This window comes from Dasypus novemcinctus, chromosome 4 (genome assembly GCF_030445035.2).
Source record: "Dasypus novemcinctus isolate mDasNov1 chromosome 4, mDasNov1.1.hap2, whole genome shotgun sequence".
Classification (NCBI taxonomy): domain Eukaryota; kingdom Metazoa; phylum Chordata; class Mammalia; order Cingulata; family Dasypodidae; genus Dasypus; species Dasypus novemcinctus.
The window spans coordinates 113,683,422-113,704,332 of record NC_080676.1 but is presented as its reverse complement, the minus strand read 5'-3'; the positions used below and the strand labels follow the sequence as shown (position 1 = coordinate 113,704,332).

The window sequence follows — 20,911 nt, the reverse complement described above, 5'->3', positions numbered from 1 at the left end:
ATGCAGGGTTGGTAATTACCACCACATCTCCATTCAATTCTCCTGTTTGGTCTGTGCAGAATAAAGATGGATCTTGGAGGATGAAAGTAGATAAGTGTTAACTTAATCAGGCAGTGACTCCAATTGCAACTACTATTCCAGATGTGGTATCATTGCTTGAGAAATCAAGACATCCCCTAGTATCTGGTATGCTGTTATTGATGTTGCAAAATGCTTTTTTTCTCAATTTCCATTAGTAAGTACCACCAGAAACAGTTTTCTTTCAGCTGGAAAAGCTAGGAATATACCTTCACTGTCCTACCTCAGGGGTCTATCAACTCTCCAGCACTATGTCATAATATTGTCCTCAGGGACCTTAATCATTTCTCCCTTTCACAAAACATCACATTGGTCCATTATATTGATGATATCATGTTGATTGGCCCTACTGACTGAGAAGTAGCAATTATGCTAGGCTTATTAGTAAGGTATTTGTGTGAGAGAGGATGAGAGATAAAAATTCTAACAAAAATGCAGGGGTTTCCACCTCACAAAATTTCTAGATGTCCAGTGATGTGGGGCATGTTGAGATATCCATTCTAAAGTAAAGGATAAGCTGTTGCATCTGGTCCCTCCTATGACAAAAAAAGAGGCACAACATTTTGTTGCCTCTTTGAATTTTGGAGAAAAACATGTTCCTCATTTGGGTGTGCTGCTCTGGCCCATTTACTGAGTGATCAGAAAAGCTGCTAGTTTTGATTGGGGTCTGAAACAAGAAGAGGCTCTGCAACAAATCCATGCTGCTGTGCAATCTGCACTGCCAATTGATTCAAAAGATCTAGCAGATCCAATGGTAATGGAAATGTCAGTGGCAAATAGATATGCTATCTAGAGCCTTTGAATATTGGCTAACACAAACCCTTAGGATTTTAGGCAAAGTCCTGCTATCTTCTGCAGGAAACTACTCCTCTTTTGGAAACAGCTTTTGGTCTGATACTGGGACTTAGTAGAAACTGAACATCTCATCATGTTCCACCAATTTACCATGAGACCTGAGTTGCCTATCACAAGCTGGGTGTTGTCTTTCACACCAATCCATAAAGCTGGGCATGCACAGCAGCACTCCATCATAAAGTAGAAGTGGTATGTATGAGACACAGCTTGAGCAGGTCCTGAAGGCACAAGTAAGTTACATGAGGAAGTGGTCCAAATGCCCATGGACACAACTCCTGCCACATTAACTTCTCTTTCTCAGCCTACACAATTGCCTCTTCGGAAGTTATCTGAGGAAAACTGGGGCCTGGTTTGCAGATGGTTCTGCATGATATGCAGGTAACACCCCAAAATGGACAGCAGTACTGCAGCTTCTTTCTGGAATATCCTTGAAGGACAGTTGTGAGGAGAAACCCTTCCAGTGTGCAGAATTTAGGGCAGTGCACCTGGTTGTTCATTTTGCTTGGAAGGAGAAATGGCTAACAGTGCATTTGTATACTGCATCATGGGCTGTTGCCAATGGTTTGGCTGGATGATAAGGGACTTGAAAGGAATGTGATTAGAAAATTGGTGACAAAGATGTCTGGGGAAGAGGTATGTGGATAGACCTTTTATGAGTGGGCAAAAAACTTGAAGATATATGTGTTCCATGTGAATGTGCAGCAGAAGGTGACTTCAGAAGAGGAAGATTTTAATAATCAAGTGTAGAAGATGACCTATTCTGTGGATAGCAGTCAGTATCTTTCCTCAGCCACTCCTGTCATTGCCAATGGGCTCATGAAAAAAGTGGCCATGGTGGTAGGCATGGAGGGTATGCATGGGCTCAGCAACATGGACTTCCTCTCGAGAAGGTTGGCCTGGCTACAGCCACTGCTGAGTGCCCAATCTGCCCTCACAGAGACCCATACTCAGCCCCTGATAAGACACTATTATCTGAGGTGATCAGCCTTCAACCTGGTGGCAGGCTGATTACATTGGACCACTTCCATCATGGATGGGGCAGTGATTTTTTCTACCTAGAATAGACACATACTTCAGATATGGATTTGTATTCCCTGCATGCAATGCTTCTTCCAAAACTACCATCTGTGGACTTACTGAATGTCTTATCTACCCCTATGGTATTTCACAAAGCATTTCTTCTGTTCAAGGAACTTACTTCACAACAAATTATGTGTGGGGGTGGGCACATTCTCATGGAGGTCACTGGTCTTATCATGTTCCCCATATTCCTCATGTATCTGCATTGATAGAACAGTACAATGGCCTTTGAAGACTCAATTATGGCACCAACTAGGTGGCAATACCTTGTATGGCTGGGGCAGTGTTCTCCAGGAGGCTGTGTATGCTCTACATCAGTATCTACTCTAAGGTGCTGTTTTTCTCATAGACAGGATTCATGGTTCCAGCAATCAAGGGGTGGAAATGGGTGTGTCATTACTCACTATATCCCTAATGATCCCTAGGAAAATTTTTGCTTCCTATCACTGCAACCTCAAGCTCTGGTGGTAAACAGGTCTTTGTTCTAAAAGGAAGAATGCTTCCACCAGGAAACACATCAATGATTCCATTAAACTGAAAGTTAAGTTTGTCACCTTGCCACTTGTACCCCTCTTGCCTCTGAATCAACATGCAAAGAAGGCAATTACTGTACTAGCTGGCTATCAAGGGGAAATAGGACTGCAACTCCAAATGAAGATAAAGAAAAACTTGCTTGGGATACAGGAGATCCCTTAGAGCATCTCTTAATACCATGCCCTGTGATTATACTCAATGGAAAACTGTAAAAACCCAATCTAGGCAGGACTAACAATGGTCCCAGATCATCACTTATGAAAGTTTGGATTACCCCACCAGGCAAAGAACCATGACCAGCTGAGGGTAAATGGAACTCTGAATGGTAAGTGGAAGAAGGTCATTATAAATATGAACTTTGACCATGTGAGTATTGATGGAAATTATAACTGTAATGGTCATACATATTTCTTCCTTGTTTTGTTATGATTATGTTTTTATGTGTACTCTTATTATATAACATTATTTGTATTAGTTTCATGTCATAGTATTTAAGGATCTCATATTTAAGAGTGACTATTACCCAAGAACTTCACCCTATTCTGGAGGAATTAGTGAATTTCTGGTTGTATTTAGGACAGTTGAGTGTTGTTACATGAAAAAAAGATGTCTTTTATTGCTTTCTTTTTAGAAATTATGTTTTAAGGTGATGTATATGGCTGTCAGGTTGATAAGGGGTGGATTGTGATGATTAAGTTAATATGACAACTTGGCCAGATAATGACACCCAGTTGTTTGGTTAAGGAAGCACTGACCTAATTGTAATACAAGGGCATTTCATGGACTTTATTTATTAGTGAATTGACTGTATATATAGATGATTACATCTACAAGGAGGAGATTGCTGTCAGCAATGAGTGATCCAATCAGTTGAATGCCTTAAAAAGAGAAGTGATTTCAGCAGAGAGAGAATTTCCATTCTGTTTCAGATGGACAGTGTCTCCTGGGGATATCAATGAGGGGCTTCATCAGAGTCCCTGGGTTCCAGCCTGCCCTATAGAATTTTGACTTTTGCATCCCCACAGTCACATGAGATAATTTTATAAAATCTCATACTGTTGACAGATGTCTCCTATTGGTTCTGTTTCTCTAGAGAACCCTAACTAATACAGATGTGAAACTACAAAATTAAGTTGATGTTAAGAAAGAAATTTGCATTTCTTGCTCACCTGAGCTTTGCGAAGTACGATTAATTTGTATCACACTTTATATTTCAGTTATTTGTATGTTAGCTTTAATAAATCCTTTTTAGGTTGTTAATTCATGGAGAACAGTGACTGTAGAAATATTTCAACTCTCTGATATCTAGGTATTTTATTAATAGGACCTTGATATATTTTTTCATTATTATTGAGTGACTTAATCTCAAATATTCCTGCTAGTAAATCTTCATGATAAACACCTTACCCATCCATTATTATTCACCCTGTTGTTCAAACACTTTTTCATTCAAAAGACATCAGACAATACCAGCTACAGTCATCAGCTATTACAAAGAAGACATGAAAGAGAAGTAATCTGGAAGGTCATCATAGCTTCAGTACACAGATATGTACTTTTGCTATCTGATTTCTCTACTTCTTGAAGCACCTTCTTCAGTGGGTATCTAACACATTCACCTATTTTTCCCCCTACTTCTCTTTCCAATCTTACATAATCCCTTTTGCTGTTTTTTTTTCTCCCTTATTCTTGTTTTGGCTCAAAGGCTATAAATTCCATTTGTAAATTGATGAGTCACATATTCAAATCTCCTTAATTTACTCCTTATTACAGTCTTATATATCCAGTTGCTTCCTTTACTTCTTCATCAAAATGTCTAATGGACTCTAAACCATAACATGTTCATTTACATTCTCCCCCAAATTAACTTTCCAGCAGCTTTTTGTCATCATTGTCATCAAATGGAATTCTTCTGTTTCCTGTTTCTCAGACAAAAACAAACAAACAAACAAACAACCTGGCACCATCCTTGATTAGTTCTTTTCTCTTGGACCTCATAATCAAGTCCTCAAGAAAATCTATTGGTTCTATATAAATACATCCAGGATCTGACCATACTTATCTCCATGGCATAGGTCTAAGCCACTGTCAACTCTTGCATGGAATATTATAATATCATTTCAATTTTTCTCTGTTTCTAACCTTCTCTTCTTATAGTCTTTGATCAATGCAATGACCAGGGTGATTGTTTTAAAGTTATGATCAGATCAGTTCACTCAATCATAAAAATCAAGAGAATATTATTTCATGCCATTTGAATATTATATGGAATACAAATTTCATAGAAAGTATCCATAAATAAAAGTTTTATTGGTACACAGCCATATCCATTTGTTTACATCTTGTCTTTTGGCAGCTTTCCTAATATGAAAGTAGAATTGAATAGTTGGGATAGATATCATATGAACCATAAAACCAAAAGTCTACTATCTAGCCATTTAAAGATAAAGTTTGCCCTCCCCTGCAATATGCTATCTAGAAAGTAACCTTTAGAGAAAATGAGTCTGAAGAACTGAGTTATAACTTGAAAAAGACTGAATTAAGCCCAAAGAGACCAGAAAATTGCTGAATCCATTGTTTCAACTACATTAGACAAAAGTTAGGATTAGTATGAAATTCCAGGTGATGTTCTTAAATTGCTTAAGGGAGAGTTCCCAGTTATGAGACATTTCAGACAGAGGATGGGTTCTAGCTCCTCAACAGACTCTGCAGACTTATTTACACATTATGTCTTTACAGCAAATACTAAGCAAATACTTTTGAGAACCCCAAACTTAAGAAATCTCTAGGCAAAACTGTGATTTTAAAATTAATATTCTCATCCTTCCACTTCTGAGTCTGTTGCAGCCCTATTTTCATGTTTGCTAAGGTTCCTTTCAGGTTGTTTTAAAAGAATGGTTTGTTAAAGCAAAGGGATGAATTCCTAATGGAAGTACATGAGTGGTGATACTTGGTCACGTACCTTCAGAATTCAGGCTGTGAATTCATGCAAATATAGCAAGTCGGTTTGTAAGGAATCACATGTATGTGCATAATTTTTCATTATTTATTCCAATTTTCAAGAGAGAAAATGGAAATGCATGCAAATTGGTGTCAATTGAGGGTACACCTGGATTTATAAGACAAGCGAGAAGGAATATGGAAGTAAGCATCTTTCTTAACTCAATCTTGAACCTAAACATTACTAATCATTAAGGGTTATCATTTCTTTTATAAGCTATATAACAATACTGATAATGAAAACTGCCTCCCTCATTTATTAAGTATTCTCAATATTAGGTAATTTACTTTGCATAATCCCTGAAAACAACTTTATGAATAGGTATTACAATTTCAATTTTATAGATGAGGGTGCTGGTACTAATAAGTCTTATTTTCCCCCTTTAAGTCATATAGTTTTTAAGTGGTAAAATTGGAATTTTTTTTTTTTTAGTTTTGAATCTTTGATTTTAATACTCAATGAAGAGCCTCATAATACTGACCTTCATTTCAGCCTCAGATGACATAATTACAAGTTAAAAAAAAAAGTTATCCTGCCACATCCAAAACACTGAAATCATACATGTCAGTTGCGTTTTCAATTTGGAAGACAAATATGTAATTTTGGAAAACAAAATTTTAAAATCAGAATTTCATACCTTGTGCAAGCATGTTAAATTCCAAGAAGAGTGCTATATGGTAAAGTCCCATGGCTCCTTCTGCCCTGGTCATGTTTGGCTTCCCTGCGACGAGAGCCTGAACTTCACTGAGGCTCCCAACAGAGGGGCTACAGTGCAAAACTGAGAGGTCCACCACGTCCGTATACATACAGTGTAATATAACTTTTGCATATGTTTTTGTTATAATGGACTCATCTAGTATAATTCTTGTGGGAGTCCTCAAAGTTCGGTCTGTGATTTCTTCACCAGTCCGTATTCTCCTCTGTAATAAATTTCGAAAAAATGGGGACCTGGCTGATATAATAGCCTTGCGAGCTTTGAGCTCTTCATCTAAGCAGTTTTGATTTCCGCCAAAAGCTTCAACCAGTTCAGAGTCTGAAGAAAAACTAAGGACAACATCATAATAACACATGTAATCAAAGAGTCCACGCATATCTACATCAGGGGAATTTGGTGTTCCAAATTCTTCACTAAGCTGAATGAGGATATTGACATTTTGAAACCTTGAGTCCTCCATTCCAAATTCTCCTGTATAAAGGTAGTGTAATAAAGCAGAAAACATGGGCATATCTATACCAGCTGTACTGATATCCATTATTATCTCTGCTCCATACTTGTGTGAGGAAGAAAACAGTGTTTTAAAAAAAGGACACCTTGCCACCAAAATGGCCCGATGAACAGGAAAACAAGTTTCTTGAAATATAAAGTCTACATCAGTACAACACTTGTACTCATAAAGATCGGCCATATCTTTCTGCAATGTCTGGGCTTCTGATCTAGCCAAACTGGCTTGTAGAGAAACCTCCTTTAAGGCTGAAGTTCCCTCATATTCCTCCACTAATGCATTGACATCTCTAACATCCCACCCAGAGAGAAGTTCTCGCATCTGCTTGGCGTGATCAGTAGACCTCTTAGATTTTCGACGCTTAATAAACTTCTTTTTGAGGGTGGCAAGGCCAGAGGTTCTCTTTTTTTTGTCTTGTGGTTTCTCGTGGCCATGGTCAAGGCTATACAATTTTGATTCACAACCATAGCCTTGCTGAGAATAGGATGATGTTCCTATAAAAGTTTGTTGGGCTTCTGAATTTCCCCTTACCCTCGGGGAACATGAATGAGGATAGTTAGATGCATTTAGCACCCATTTTCTTCAGTCACTCAGGCATTCCATCTGCTGGTTCTTCAGAGTATAATCCCAGAGGCCTTTATGAACCTTCAACCCTGGATCCAGCAGCCTCTTTTCTCTTTTTTTTTTTTTTTTAATTTTCACTGTTTTATTCAATCACTGTAAGGTATGTTTATTTTATGTACAAAGGCAATTTCTCTTGTATGTTCCCTCATGCATTCTTTTTTTTTTCTGTCTTTATTTTTTTAAATGTTACATTAAAAAAATATGAGGTCCCCATATATCCCCCACCTGCCTCACCCCATTCCTTCCATATCAACAACTTCTTTCCTCATGATGGGACATTCATTGCATTTGGTGAATACATTTTTGAGCACTGCTGCACCACATGGATAATGGTTTACATTGTAGTTTACATACTCCCCCAGTCCACCCAGTGGGTCATGGCAGGACATACAATGTCCAGCATCTGTCCCTGCCATACTACCCAGGAGCTTTAAGTAAGAGAAAAGTCATGTAGAAAATATAGGGGATTTCTCTATACCCCACATCCTCAACTTCTCACATTTTCCCCTATTAATAGCATCCTACAAGAATATATATTTTTTTATTGATTTTGTAAAAATATTACATTAAAAAAAATATGAGGTCCCATTCAATCCCACCACCCCCACCCCACCACCCCCCCTCTCCCCCAGCAACACTCACTCCCATCATCATGACACATCCATTGCATTTGGTAAGTACCTCTCTGGGCATCTCTGCACCTCACGGTCAATGGTCCACATCATGGCCCATACTCTCCCACATTCCATCCAGTGGGCCCTGGGAGGATTTACAATGTCCGGTGATTGCCCCTGAAGCACCATCCAGGGCAACTCCAAGTCCCAAAGGCACCTCCACATCTCATCTCTTCCTGCCTTTCCCCATACCCATCAGCCACCATGTCCACTTTTCCCACTCCAATGCCACCTTTTCTCTGTGGACCTTGGATTGGTTATGTCCGTTGCACCTCTATGTCAAGAGGAGGCTCAGATTCCACATGGATACTGGATGCAATCCTCCTGCTTTCAGTTGTAGGCACTCTAGGCTCCATGGTGTGGTGGTCGTCCTTCTTCAACTCCATCTTAGCTGAGTGAGGCGAGTCCAATAAATCAGATTGTAGGAGCTGAAGTCTGTTGAGGCTCAGGGCCTGGCTATCATATTGTCAGTCCAGAGATTCAAATCCCCTAGATATATCTTAAACCCCAACACCAACTACAATTCCAGTAAAGTAGCATGAAAGTCTTGTGAAAAGAGATCCCATCTGAGTCCGATTTCATCACTCAGAAACACCAGCGGAGGCTCCTCTTGCCGCTGCTGCTGCTGCCGCCCCCGCCGCCGCTGCCAGCACCTCCGTCCGCATGGCGCCAGGACTCCCGACCATCCTCCTTCTGCCGCCGCCGCCCTCTCCGCTCCTGTCAGTGGCTCAGGCTCCGGGACCGCTCCATGTTCCCCCTGCCGCCATCTTGACTCCTAGAGAGAGCAGGAGGGGCTCCGCTCGGCCTAAAGTTCATTTAACTTCCAAGTCTAAAGTCTTAAGAATAAGTTGAAAATCTTAAACACTACTGAACCCTACTTTCTATGTTTGAAATACATTTTTGTAAATGGCTTAATTCCTATTTTTTATAATTGTTGCATTTTCTACACACAGGTCATTAAAGTTATTTGTGGCCATCTCCTCTGTTCCTTTAACTGTCAAGGTTAAATGACCCAGTTTAGCTTTGACAGCATTCTTCTTGGTGATGGAGGTATGGCAAGTTAGTAAGTCATTGTGCAGTTAACCTTGGGGTTATTTGATGTCATATCAGTTTTACTTAGGGATGTTTTTTTCACAACCAAGGTCCTTTTACTCTGTCATACAATTGGCTGTCAAACTAAATGATGCATTTAAATAAAATGACAAAAGATAATGGCTATAACATGGGAGAGACCAGAATAATTGCTGTTGTAATGGCGTTCTGATCTGAATGACCCTGTTTAGCTGGAGTCATAATACAGGGGGAGTCAAGTCATGGTAACACATCACCATTTCTCAAACAAATGATGGAAGTTTCTAGTGGACTGGTATTTAAAGGAAATTTGCACAGAGGGTAGGTATTACCCTCTGTCATAACTGACAGGCTAAGGAATGATCATAGCAGTAACTGGAAAAAAAATAAAGAACTGCACTCAAGTTGATCAAACTGAATAACATTAAAGCCTGTTTCTTACTAGAGTTGAAGGTATGTAAAATAAAGTTGTGGCCTTCAAATTGACTTGGCTACTCAGAGAGACAGAAGGATCAATTGATAAAATGTCTTTTAAAAAACAATTGAGTGCATAAGTGGGATATTTGTGGTGGAAGAAAGCAGTTACAGAATTTCCTGAAGACATGACTATCTGAAAGAAGAAAACACAGATAAATCTCATACGATTGCTAATCCAGTATTATTTATTTTATTTTATTTTATTTTTTTCTTCTCTCTCTCTCTCATGTGTGTGCTCTCAGGAAAAGACCCCAGAGGTTCTTTTTTTTTTTTTTTTTTTTTAATTAAAAAATTTTTTTTTTTTATTTCCAAAGGTTCTTATGAGGCTCACTTAGGCTCTCAGGTGTCAGTCATACATATTTAGCACCTATATATATAATTGATTTAAATTAATTGTCAAAAGATATGGACTAAGCTATATAATGTCTTTCTGTCATTTTTATCAGGTATGATTGACCACATTTTCTTGTTTCATAAGTCCTTGGAGAAAGACAGGAAATTTTGTTTTAGCCCCATTTGGCAAAATGACCCACCTGCAACCCCAGCCAGCAACACAGCCAGCACCAACAAGTCTCCTCTGCCCTGATAACAGATAGTCAAAACCCCACCCTCTGTCCCTGAGGGTTCCGAAATGCACACCTATCTTCCCCCAAGACCCTTTCCCAACAGTAAAAGTCAGGACTTTTTCACTGTTCTCACTAATATCCTACTCCTGGGCTATTTAAGAAAAAACCCAAGTCAGTTGAGTGGACTGATGTCTCTCTTCAGATCCCTGCCATGTGGGTGGGCTGAAGTCTCATTTCAGACCTCTGCCATGACGAAGATCTAATAAACTTTCTCTGCTTGAACTTTGATCTGTCTCCAAGTCTCATTGAGCTGAGATCTAACATTTTGGTGCTGAAACCCGGGAGGCCTCATTGAGGCAGATCAATTCTGCAGTGATCTTCTACCCCGTCATTTCAGCTTTACCAATCAACACTACACTGATTAGTCTTTGGGCGAGTTTCAAAACCTCTTCAGAGGATCCTGTTCTCTTCTTCAGTTACCTGTCTCTTTTTGCCCTGGAAATCCTACCATTAGGTCAATGATCCTCTCTGGCATTGGGGAACTGCACCCACTGCCTAACCTCCCAACTCTCGGGATGCCTGGCTCCAGGTCTAGTCACCTGTCTAACTGATTTGAGAATAAGAGATCTGAGGATGCTTGCATCTCTTTTCTCATGCCCTATTCTCCAAAGAGGTCCTTGAACTCCCCCTTCCCTTTCACCAATATCCAAGGCAATGGCAAGTGATCTGAGGTCCCCTATGTTCTGGTTTCCTTTCTCTCTCTGTAAAGAACCATCTTCCTTCTGTTGATCCCACACTACCTATCAAATCTTCCTTCTTCACAGCTGACCTCCTCTCCCATGCAAAAAAATTCCTCCATCCAACCTCATCCCCTCTGATCATGCACCCCCCCCCCACCATATGCCCTATCAGCACCCTCTGAACTTACTCCATCTTCCTCTGGTTCCCCTACATCTTCCCCAGAACCCCCTTCCTTCTCTCCACTTAACATCTGCTCTCATTCCCCCTTCCTCAGGTCCTGTCCTCCCTCTCCAAAAAGTGGCCAAGGAAGAAAGCATTGTGTGCATTCACACCCCCTTCTCCCTCTCTGATCTTTCATTTCTTCTTAATATGAAACCCACTTAATTCTGCCCTCCTGAATTCCCTGATTCCTTAACTCACTCTTCAATCTAATCAGTGAAATTCCTATCATTACTGCCCAACAAACCCAATATCTTGTCCCTCTTGATGCTCTGAAAAATATCAAGTCTACAATTATTCACCTCTTATAAGAACGTCTTTAGCTTACTCCTAACTTTTAAGTGTATTCCTAAAAGTAATAATCCAAAATATGTGTATTAAATATCTGTCTATCTAAACTGCTAAATTAAAACTTAACTGCATTTATACTAGTCAAATATTCCTAACTGGTTGCTAATTAATAAAAAAAGAGTTTCCAAAAACAAGCTTGCATATTACAAGCAACACTGATTAAAAAAAAAAAATCTTAAAAGCAGTAAAATCAGAAATGTAAAATAATTAAAAGCTTAAAAACTACCATACCAAAAAGATGAAAATTATGAGTCAAGGTAATGAAATTTATGTTTTGATTGGTGTGTCTTAACCTCTTTTTGTGTTTGTTCAGTATCAGAGTATATTTTGATACCTCCAGATGGTAATATTAAATTAATAAATGAAAATTCTTAAAAGAGCTCTAATGGGCAAAAAACCAAATTAGCACTTATATTAACAAATAAATATGGATGCTAATAAGATAAATTAACATTATATTTGTTAAATCTTTAAAATGATGAGAACTGTAAGTTTTAACTAATGAAGTTTCTAAAAACCTCTTCAAAAATTGCTTTCCCCTAAATTAAACTGAATAGTTTATTTTTCTTCACAGAACGGGATGAGGAATTGATTAAATGAGTAATAAGAAAAGTAAAAAGTTTGTGGAAGTCCTGACTGAAATTTGATGTTTGCTAAAGAAAGTGTGTCTTGTTTTAAAATAAGATGGCTGGTTTTCATAAAGCAGAATGAAAGTATGTAAGACAAAACTTGAATGCATATGGCAAGTTGTAGAAGGTATTGTAGGAGGTAACATTAAGTAAGAAAATGTGTTCTGTAAAGGTAAAATTTGTCTTAAGATGAAGTAGCTATAGTCTATGTAATCATGAATAGTTATATGTTTGTAGAAGAACTGTTTAAACTGAAATATTTAAATAGCTAATCCCAGAAAATCATTATTAAACAGAAACTGAATTTATGCTAATTACAAAAAATAACTTCATGGCAGAAAAACCTGTCAGAGGCCACCTTAATCTGCATATTATAGTGGTGAAAAAGAGAAGATAATCTTGATTCCATTGAAAATATTGTTTTCATAAAATAATGAAAGAAGTAATTTTTCCTGTACTGCTAAAATAAAATACCTGTTAATTAATGTAATCATGATAATTGTATGTTGTAAGAAGTTTGCTTTAAAACAGTTTCCAAAGTCATTTTTTATAACTTAAATATGGAAAATATATAAAATGTGTTTTTATTATTAAGAAAAAGAAAATAATTTTGTCCTGAAGTAAAATGACTGGTAATTAAGAAAGAGAAAAATGTAAGACAAAAAGCAAATGAATACAGAAAGTGCAAAATGTTTGTGAAATAGAAATTTTTATGTTTTAAAGTAGAATAAAATTTATTGGGTCAATCCATAAAGTTTTAAAAGTTGTAGTATCATACAGTATACTGATGCAAAATTAAAATTTTATTCCTTCTCTGTCAAAGTAATAAAACTTCTTAAATCATTGGTCTGCTTTAGTAATGGTTTATAAAGTTTTCCTCCTGAATAATCACTATACAAAGCAAAAAAAAAAAAGAGTCTGTTTTATCAAAATAGCTTCTTGTACTTTAACTGTACTGTTTTCTTGGTTGTTTAAGAAAAACAAGTTTTAACACTTAAAGGAACATAATGTTCAAACCTAACAACATTTAATGCTTTGCTTTCTCAAAGACAAATACTCAAAAATATCCTTTTATTTAAAATTATTGCAAAAGATTTATTTCTTCATCTTGAAAAAAAAGTGAAATAATAAAATAAGTTGATTTAATATGTTATAAGTTGAATAAAAAGTGTTTAAAAATGTTTGAAAACTGTTATAAAATTAAAAGGGATTCTTTAACCCTCTGTTAATTAAAGTTGTATGAGTAAAATGTTCATATGACTACTTAAAAATTGTATAAAATTCCTGAAAATTTAACAATGTTTTAGCATTATATTGAAATATAATGTTGTTAATCATGGTTTTAGTTACTAAAAAAAAAAAAAAGAAATGGTATGAGTCACAGAAACAGCCTTTCCACCTGAAAATCAAGAGGCAGATGCTTCAGCTCATGTTCATCTGCATTGCCCCACCTCCTCTAAAAAAGCAGCTCTATAGCTGCCAAAAAGAATCGACCATTGAAGGCTCACATGGGTAGAACATAACAATAAGTTATTATAAGTTAAAGTAACATGACTGCTGTATGCATCAGTCTCAAATATTGCTAGTTTATTGCAAGAAATTAATATCCAATTATGTCACTATCACTTTGTTTTAAAACTTGCTAAATCTTTCTTTAGTATCTCCTTAAAACAAATAAAACCAGCCTGCATTCACCTTCATGTGATGAGGCCAATGGCAGTGCTTCCCAAAGGTTGTGTGCATAGCCCAGCCTGGTGGGAAAAAATCTGACTGTATGAAAGAAACCTATAGCTGTAACCCTATATTGTTATATTGATGCTATTATGTTAATCATTAATTCTTTTCTCCGAATTAAGAGACGCACCAGAAACAATGGTATGTTAAGAGCCTGGGATGAACAAATAGTACAAGCTACAAGGTCCACGCTGTCTGTAAAACTCTTAAGTGTTGTTAAACACCACAAACTTCAAAACAATTAATGCCCTTTCTGGGGATGTTGGGATGCTGAAAACCCTTCATCCTTCTTTTAGCTCAGATGTTAAAATCATTTTTTGTGTTAATTATTTGTGCATGGAAATAAGAACCTCTCTCTCCCGAGCAGGCTGCTTTTAAAACAATAACACAGGCTATAGCAGTAAAGGGGGTAAACTCTAACTTACTCTGTAAATTAAATATAGCCAACATCACCATTAGCTTAGGTAAAGTTTGTGGATGTTGTAGACAACATTCTAAACAAATATCTTTTGGGTTATAATCACAATTGTAAAAGAAGCCAAATTACAATATGGCCCCTTAATAAAAAGCAACTGTGTGCAGCATACCACAGCCTGTTGCAAGTAGAAGGCATAACCCATTAGCGTCCAGCCCCTCTGAAAATTGCCATCCCTATCCAGAAGTAGATTGCAAATACTAAAAACAAAACAGAAACAATAAACTGTCATATACCACCCCCCTGCTGGGAAGAGATCTGTAGAAAGACATCTAATACACCTGCCAACAGCAACAGGTAACTGTCATATCCCTGCCCACTTCTTTAACACCCCTCTTGGAAATGTTGAGGCAGATGTCCTCGCAGAAATCCACAGCCATACCACTGAAACCTGAAAAACAGCAGAATGGCTCCACAGAAAATAGGAACATCATGACTACCAGACACTGTGGTGCCCTGCCCAGCAGTTCCAGCTGCCTGTTATTCACTAACAGCTCATGAAAATGACCTATGAGTGTCCATCATGCTCACTCCAATGACTGAGACATTGGTCCCTTCCTGCTCTCATAAGGGACAAGGTATGCTTTCATTCATGTAAACACTACATTGAGACTCTTGTAACCAGCCAGCTTCTGTTTGCTGCTCAGAAAAAGTAAGTGCCCTATATAAAAGTCCAACCCAAATTGACAATAACCAAGAAACTATTTACCAGTCACCTCATGAAGTCTTAAACTATGAACCAGAATATTATTTAAACTTTTTATTAAAAAATGATGAAATGAATGGCCTTTTAATAAAACAGATAAAGGACAATAAAAAAAATCCTTACAACAATAGACTAAGTTTAAATTCAGCAGTGTGAGCTGTAGCCACAGCTCCAGTTAAAATGCTAACAGCAAGACCAAAGCAGGAGCTAAAGATACAAGTGCCAGTTACCCTATGACCCAAAAGAGGAAGTAATAATAATTTGTTGTTGCCTATGCCTCAAACTGTACAAATTGAAGAAAAATGGAATCATTTTAGCCATAAGTCTATGCAGCCCTACTGGTTGGGAATATTAAATTCATGAAAAATAAAAATAAAAAAATTATTACAAAACCACAGTTAATCTAAAGTCTCCTATTCCTGCTAAAACTCTGTGTGTATCTATGTAAACTCTTCTTACGCCTAAAATGATTTTTAATGTACTTATATTATGTTAAACCCACCAAAGTTTATAATTTCATTGTCAAACATTAATGTTCAGTGTTAGGTTATTGCCACTCCCTTATTTCTCCTTACCCCTCTTAATCTCATTATTAATCCTTCTCCTCAGACTCCTGGGAGCAATAATCTCACAGCCCACCCTGAATTTCATAGCTAATTCCTATCCTTACCCCACTTACAACTCTCATTTTCTTCATATCAGCAGGTCCATACATCTTCTGTGTGATAACTCAGTTTATCCAAACAACTGTCTGAAGTGCCACCCATAATCATGTAGATAATCTTCTCTTGCTGTGGAAACTACAGTACCAGCTGCTGAAAAAAAACGCACAGTAAAGGAAACAACTGAATTCAACAGTGCCCCACAAGAGCAGGAAACAGCTTGATGAGTCATCACCCCAATTCCCACTCTCCATCCCGACTCCTTAACTATATCAAAAGAAGTTGGGAATGTTAGTCCCATTTGGCAAAATGACCCACCCAGGCCCTAGCCGGCAACGCAGCTGGTTCCAACGAGTCTCCTCTGCCCCAATAACAGAAAGCCAAAACCACCCCCCTGTCCCTGAAAGACAGAAGGTGCATTCCATTATGTACACTTATCCTCCCCCAAACCCCCTCCCAACAGAGTAAAAGTCAGCATGTTTCACTGTTCTGCTAATACCCTGCCCCTAGGCTTTTTAAGAAAAAAACAAAATCAGTTGAGTGGGTTGAAGTCTTTCTTCAGAACCTTGTACATGAACATACATAAACAAAAGCTGTATATAAAAATTGTGAGCTTATAAAACAAGCAAACAAGCAACTCCCCAACACTACCTTGCGTTGTTGTGAAAAATTTGTTAAAAACTATGTAAGGGCATCATGAAAACATTACTATTAACTCTAGCCCATATCTTAGGTTTGGTGTATTTTCCCACCCAATTATTTTTTCAAAATTTTATTCTAATTTATTTCTAAGTATCAAAATCTCCCTCATCACAGCTCTTTTTCCCTCATTTAATATATGCTGTGATTTTGACCTAATTCATGGATTTCATTCTATGAGTATAAGATTGATATTTACTCTATTGAGACTAGTTTTTTGTGACTTTTTTGAGACCTTGTTTGCTTGTTTATTCATGTGTCTAAGTGCTAAAATAAAATTTTTGTTTTATAACTGGAAACCAAATTTAAAACGCACCTTTGTGTGTAGAAGACACACTAAATAACTAGTTTTAATGTCCTTTTACAGTTTATATATTCTTTTCTCAGTAATGGATTATGTACTTTGCAGCTATTGCAAAATTAACCCTAAATTCTCTTTTGGTTTAGATATGTGTGATTCGTATTTTTTATAACTAAGAGGAAAATAATTTCACATTCTTTTTTTTTTTAAGATTTATTTTTATTTCTTGCCCCTTCCCTCCCCCATTGTCTGCTCTCTGTGTCCATTTGCTGCGTGTTTTTCTGCATTCGCTTGTATTATCAGGCGGCACTGGGAAACTGCCTCTCTTTTTTGTTGCGTCAGCTTGCTGTGTCAGCTCTCTGTGTGTGCAGCCCCACTCCTGGGAGGGCTGCATTTTTTCCACGTGGGGGCAGCTCTCCTTGCAGGGAGCTCTCCTTGCACATGGGGCTCCCCTACGCAGGGGCACCCCTGTGTGGCAGGGCACTCCTTGCGTGTGGCAGCACTGTGCGTGGTGGGCCAGCTCACCACACAGGTCAGGAAGCCCTGGGTAAAGAACCCTCCATATGGTAGGCTCTATTAGTTGAGTCACCTCTGTGTCCTAACATTATTTTCAGTAGGATATAAAAAACAATATAAAAGACCACTTTATATATGATACATGAAGAAGTAGACTTAAACATATAAACAATAGGAAATAGTAAATTACAACTAAATATTAGAAAAATAAAATACAAAACAGCCATCTCTTTGATGTGGTGATTTTTTCCTAATTGCATCTGATGTTATTTTAAATTTTGATTAAATGTATGAAAGTAAAATGCAGCATGGCTCTTCCTTCTAATATTGGCATTACCAATGTTTCTACTTTCTACTTCAGGGTTTGTTTAGAATTATGCCCTAACGACACCAAAATTCTCACTACTGTCCTAAAATGTCTCTTTTGGTCTCTATGTGAGTGCCAGTTCAAATTTCACTCTTGAGTCTCAGCCATATCGCATCTTAGAGAGCTCATAAGAACTCCAAATTCCCCTTCAACTGCTCTTTTGTGTGTTTTTCCTTTTTTAGTGATTGCGATTGACACATATCTAGCTGCCAGAGCTAGAAACTGGGAGGTAAGCCTGACACCTGTGTTTTCCCACTGTATTCATTTAAGCACAAGGTTCTATTTATTCTGCTATCTCAATATCTATACATTCCGTCCATTCTTTCTCCTGCCAATGTCACTACCTTTGCTCATGTTTCAAGGAGAATATCACAGCAGGGATTTGTTTTCCTAATCTGCAATTAAGTTCTCCTCCTTTGCATTTCCCATCTAATTTATTTATCTAATCCTGTCACTTCCATGACTAACAACTTTCAAAAACACCTTTTGCATTTAGGGTAAAATATAAAGTTTTTAGTGTGACTTACAAAGCCCATCATCTGATCATTGTCATCTCTCCAATTTATTTATTACCATTCCCAGCCCCATACTTTATGATTTCCTTACAGTTTCTTTATGTTACCATACTGTTTCTTGCCTCTGTGCCTTTATATAGATTTTGCTTTCTTCCCGAAGCATAATCTCTTCCCTTTTCATGCTGATTTCTACATAGCATTTGAGACTTATGTCCTCTGGAATGCCTTTCTCCAAACCTCAGTCTGTGGGCACAGCTCCAGGATTCATAATGCTATCTCAAACAAAAATAAAAAAGGGATGGTGCCAGTCAGCACACCCTAAAATTTTATTTCTTTCATAGTATTTTCTAGATTTGGGTTAAATAACCACAGATAGCTGCAAGAGAGACTAAGAATAAAACTGTCTGGTAAAGAGAACAAGATGTCAAGATTAGTTCAGACGGATTGTGATTCATTACTCAGACCAGATAAATTGCTGCTGCTGACAAAATAGATATTCTGTTATTAAAAAAGCAAGGTGAATGTGTAGTGGAGAAATTCGGGTATGTGCGGTATCGAAGGCCAGGACACGAGAATACTGAGAAGGAAGTTGGTTTATTTCAACCAGCCGGGCTCGGCGGACTCTTGTCCTAATAAAAACCGAGCCCCGAACAGCCTTTTCCAGACCCTTTTATACAGAGGATATAGGATTAGGAAGACTAACAGTGATGGTAAACAGACCTTTGGTTAGGTTCTTCAGTGTTTGATCTTAGTATCAGATAGGTTATTTCCTCCAGGTGAGTTACATATTCTCCACATCCAAGCCAGTTTGGATTAGCATATCTTCCACATCGTCTGGAGGCAGCCCTGAATACACACTCAGTCTCACATCCCTTCTGAACATTCAAAGACTGTAGGGCCTATATTACTTATTTGGCCATCTTGGAGACTAGGTACTCTTGGAAATAATTTTGATTTAATGCACAGGCTATATCAAATGTCCAAGGGGAGGTTACCAACAGTGCTTACCAGGCTTTCCCTTAAAGATTGATACCACAGGGCGCTGCCCTGCTCTTCTGCTCCTTAATCCAGCCCTGGTTCTTTGCAGCTCCCCACAACTCCTGTGCTGTTTTCAAAGTGAGAAGCGAATGCCTGCAAGGCTTTCCCAGTCAAGGTTAAAGTCTAGGCATCTGGTGTTAGCTGCCTCTTAAGGGAGCCTCTTGCTACTTCGCATGCTACTTGTTTCTGGAGCTAAAGAAACACTGCTTAAAAGGATTAATTTGGCTGGTGCTCCAGAGAATTTGGAAGGTAAACAACTGTTTCTTTTTTGTCAATATGGCAATTAAAACTGGGAGATTAAAGAAAGAAAAGTAAATGCAGTTTTTATTTCTACAGTAAACTGATGAGCTGGTGAGTCACAGACTAGTAATGAGCACCTGAGTAATTCTGGATTAACAAATCCTCAACTACTCTGCACCCCAAATACCCAAAGATAGCAGAGAATGATAGCTTGCCATTTTAGAACTGGGAATTTGTGTTTCTGTGGCATAAAAATGTTTTTATGCTAGACAAAATCTGCGTGAAAATTTGGTTTCAAGTAAAAGCAGGTATTTTTTTCTGCAGCCAGAGGTGTTACTTTTGAATTTATTATGCATGAGAAAGGCATAAATATATAATCATGCTATTAAGAGTAAATGATCCAATAGGAGACTCAATCGTCAATAATGAAATCATAGTCTTACAGATTGAATCTTTCTTAACTCTGCCATCAATTTACCTATCAGTGATCTTGGCCAGTCACTGAATCTTTCTGAAACTTTCCTCATTCTTTAAAGAGTGGTAATAATGACTTTTCCATCAGATTATTGAGGACTCTGTCATTACTTTATTGTGTCCCTTATGTCCAATTTCATGCATGACATGTTAGGGAAAACACACATGCCTGTTAAGCGGTCATTGCCCAGACCTCACCTACTTTCACCTCCTTCTCTGGGGAAGTCACGAACACACCCTAAGTGACCTTCTGCTACTGCTACCCACACCTCCTCTTCTACTGTGTGTCGTTCCACAACCCAGGAGACATTAAGTCTAATGAAAATACCTGGCCAGATCTTAAACCCCAAACTGGGAACAAGTAGCCCCAGATGCTTATCAGAACAGGAATTCTTAATTGCCCCCACCCCCATGGAGAAATCCCACACTCAAACAGTATAGGTTGGTCTCTTTTTCCCAGAGTGAAGTGGGTCATGCAGAGCTGCCTTCTACCAAACCCCACCCAGAGCAATTTTGGCCACCTTGGGAGAATGATCATGATGGGACTTGTTTCCCTGCTCTTTTGGATCTTTGTGCTGTGTAAGTGACAAAGAAATTATTTTCACTTTCTGGACTCTTTATACTGTGCAAGTAATAAGTAATAAAGAGATCATTTGCTGACAGTTTCTGATTTGCCCTGAATCTGTGTTCCCACAATGTGCTGTTATAACAACATGCTCTACAACATGTAATAGGCACTCGGTAAATAGTAAATAGAATTGAAAATCAAATGAAAATTGTATTATTATTATTATTAATATTATCATCTTGGTATGAATGTGTCTTGTTTTACAAACTACTGTCAGAAATTAATGGATAAATTAATACTACGTTTCAGAAGCATTTTCTTTGCAATATTGTTAATACTCCATTCAGCAGTTTATTGAGAATGACTTCATCCACCTTCAGAATTATTTCTAGGAATAACCTTTATTTATAAACCATTGAAATCATTTAAGAAGCAAATCTATAATCTTGGATTTGTTCAAGTAAAACTCCACTGGGTAAAGTTAGAGTGAATG

The 20,911-nt window shown here is 37.8% G+C and overlaps 1 pseudogene; it reads right to left on the bottom strand.

Moving 5' to 3' along the window:
• Positions 1-6,171: 6,171 nt before the first annotated feature.
• On the bottom strand, positions 6,172-8,734 carry LOC101428624 (BTB/POZ domain-containing protein 7 pseudogene; annotated as a pseudogene).
• Between the last annotated feature and the right edge of the window lie 12,177 nt (positions 8,735-20,911).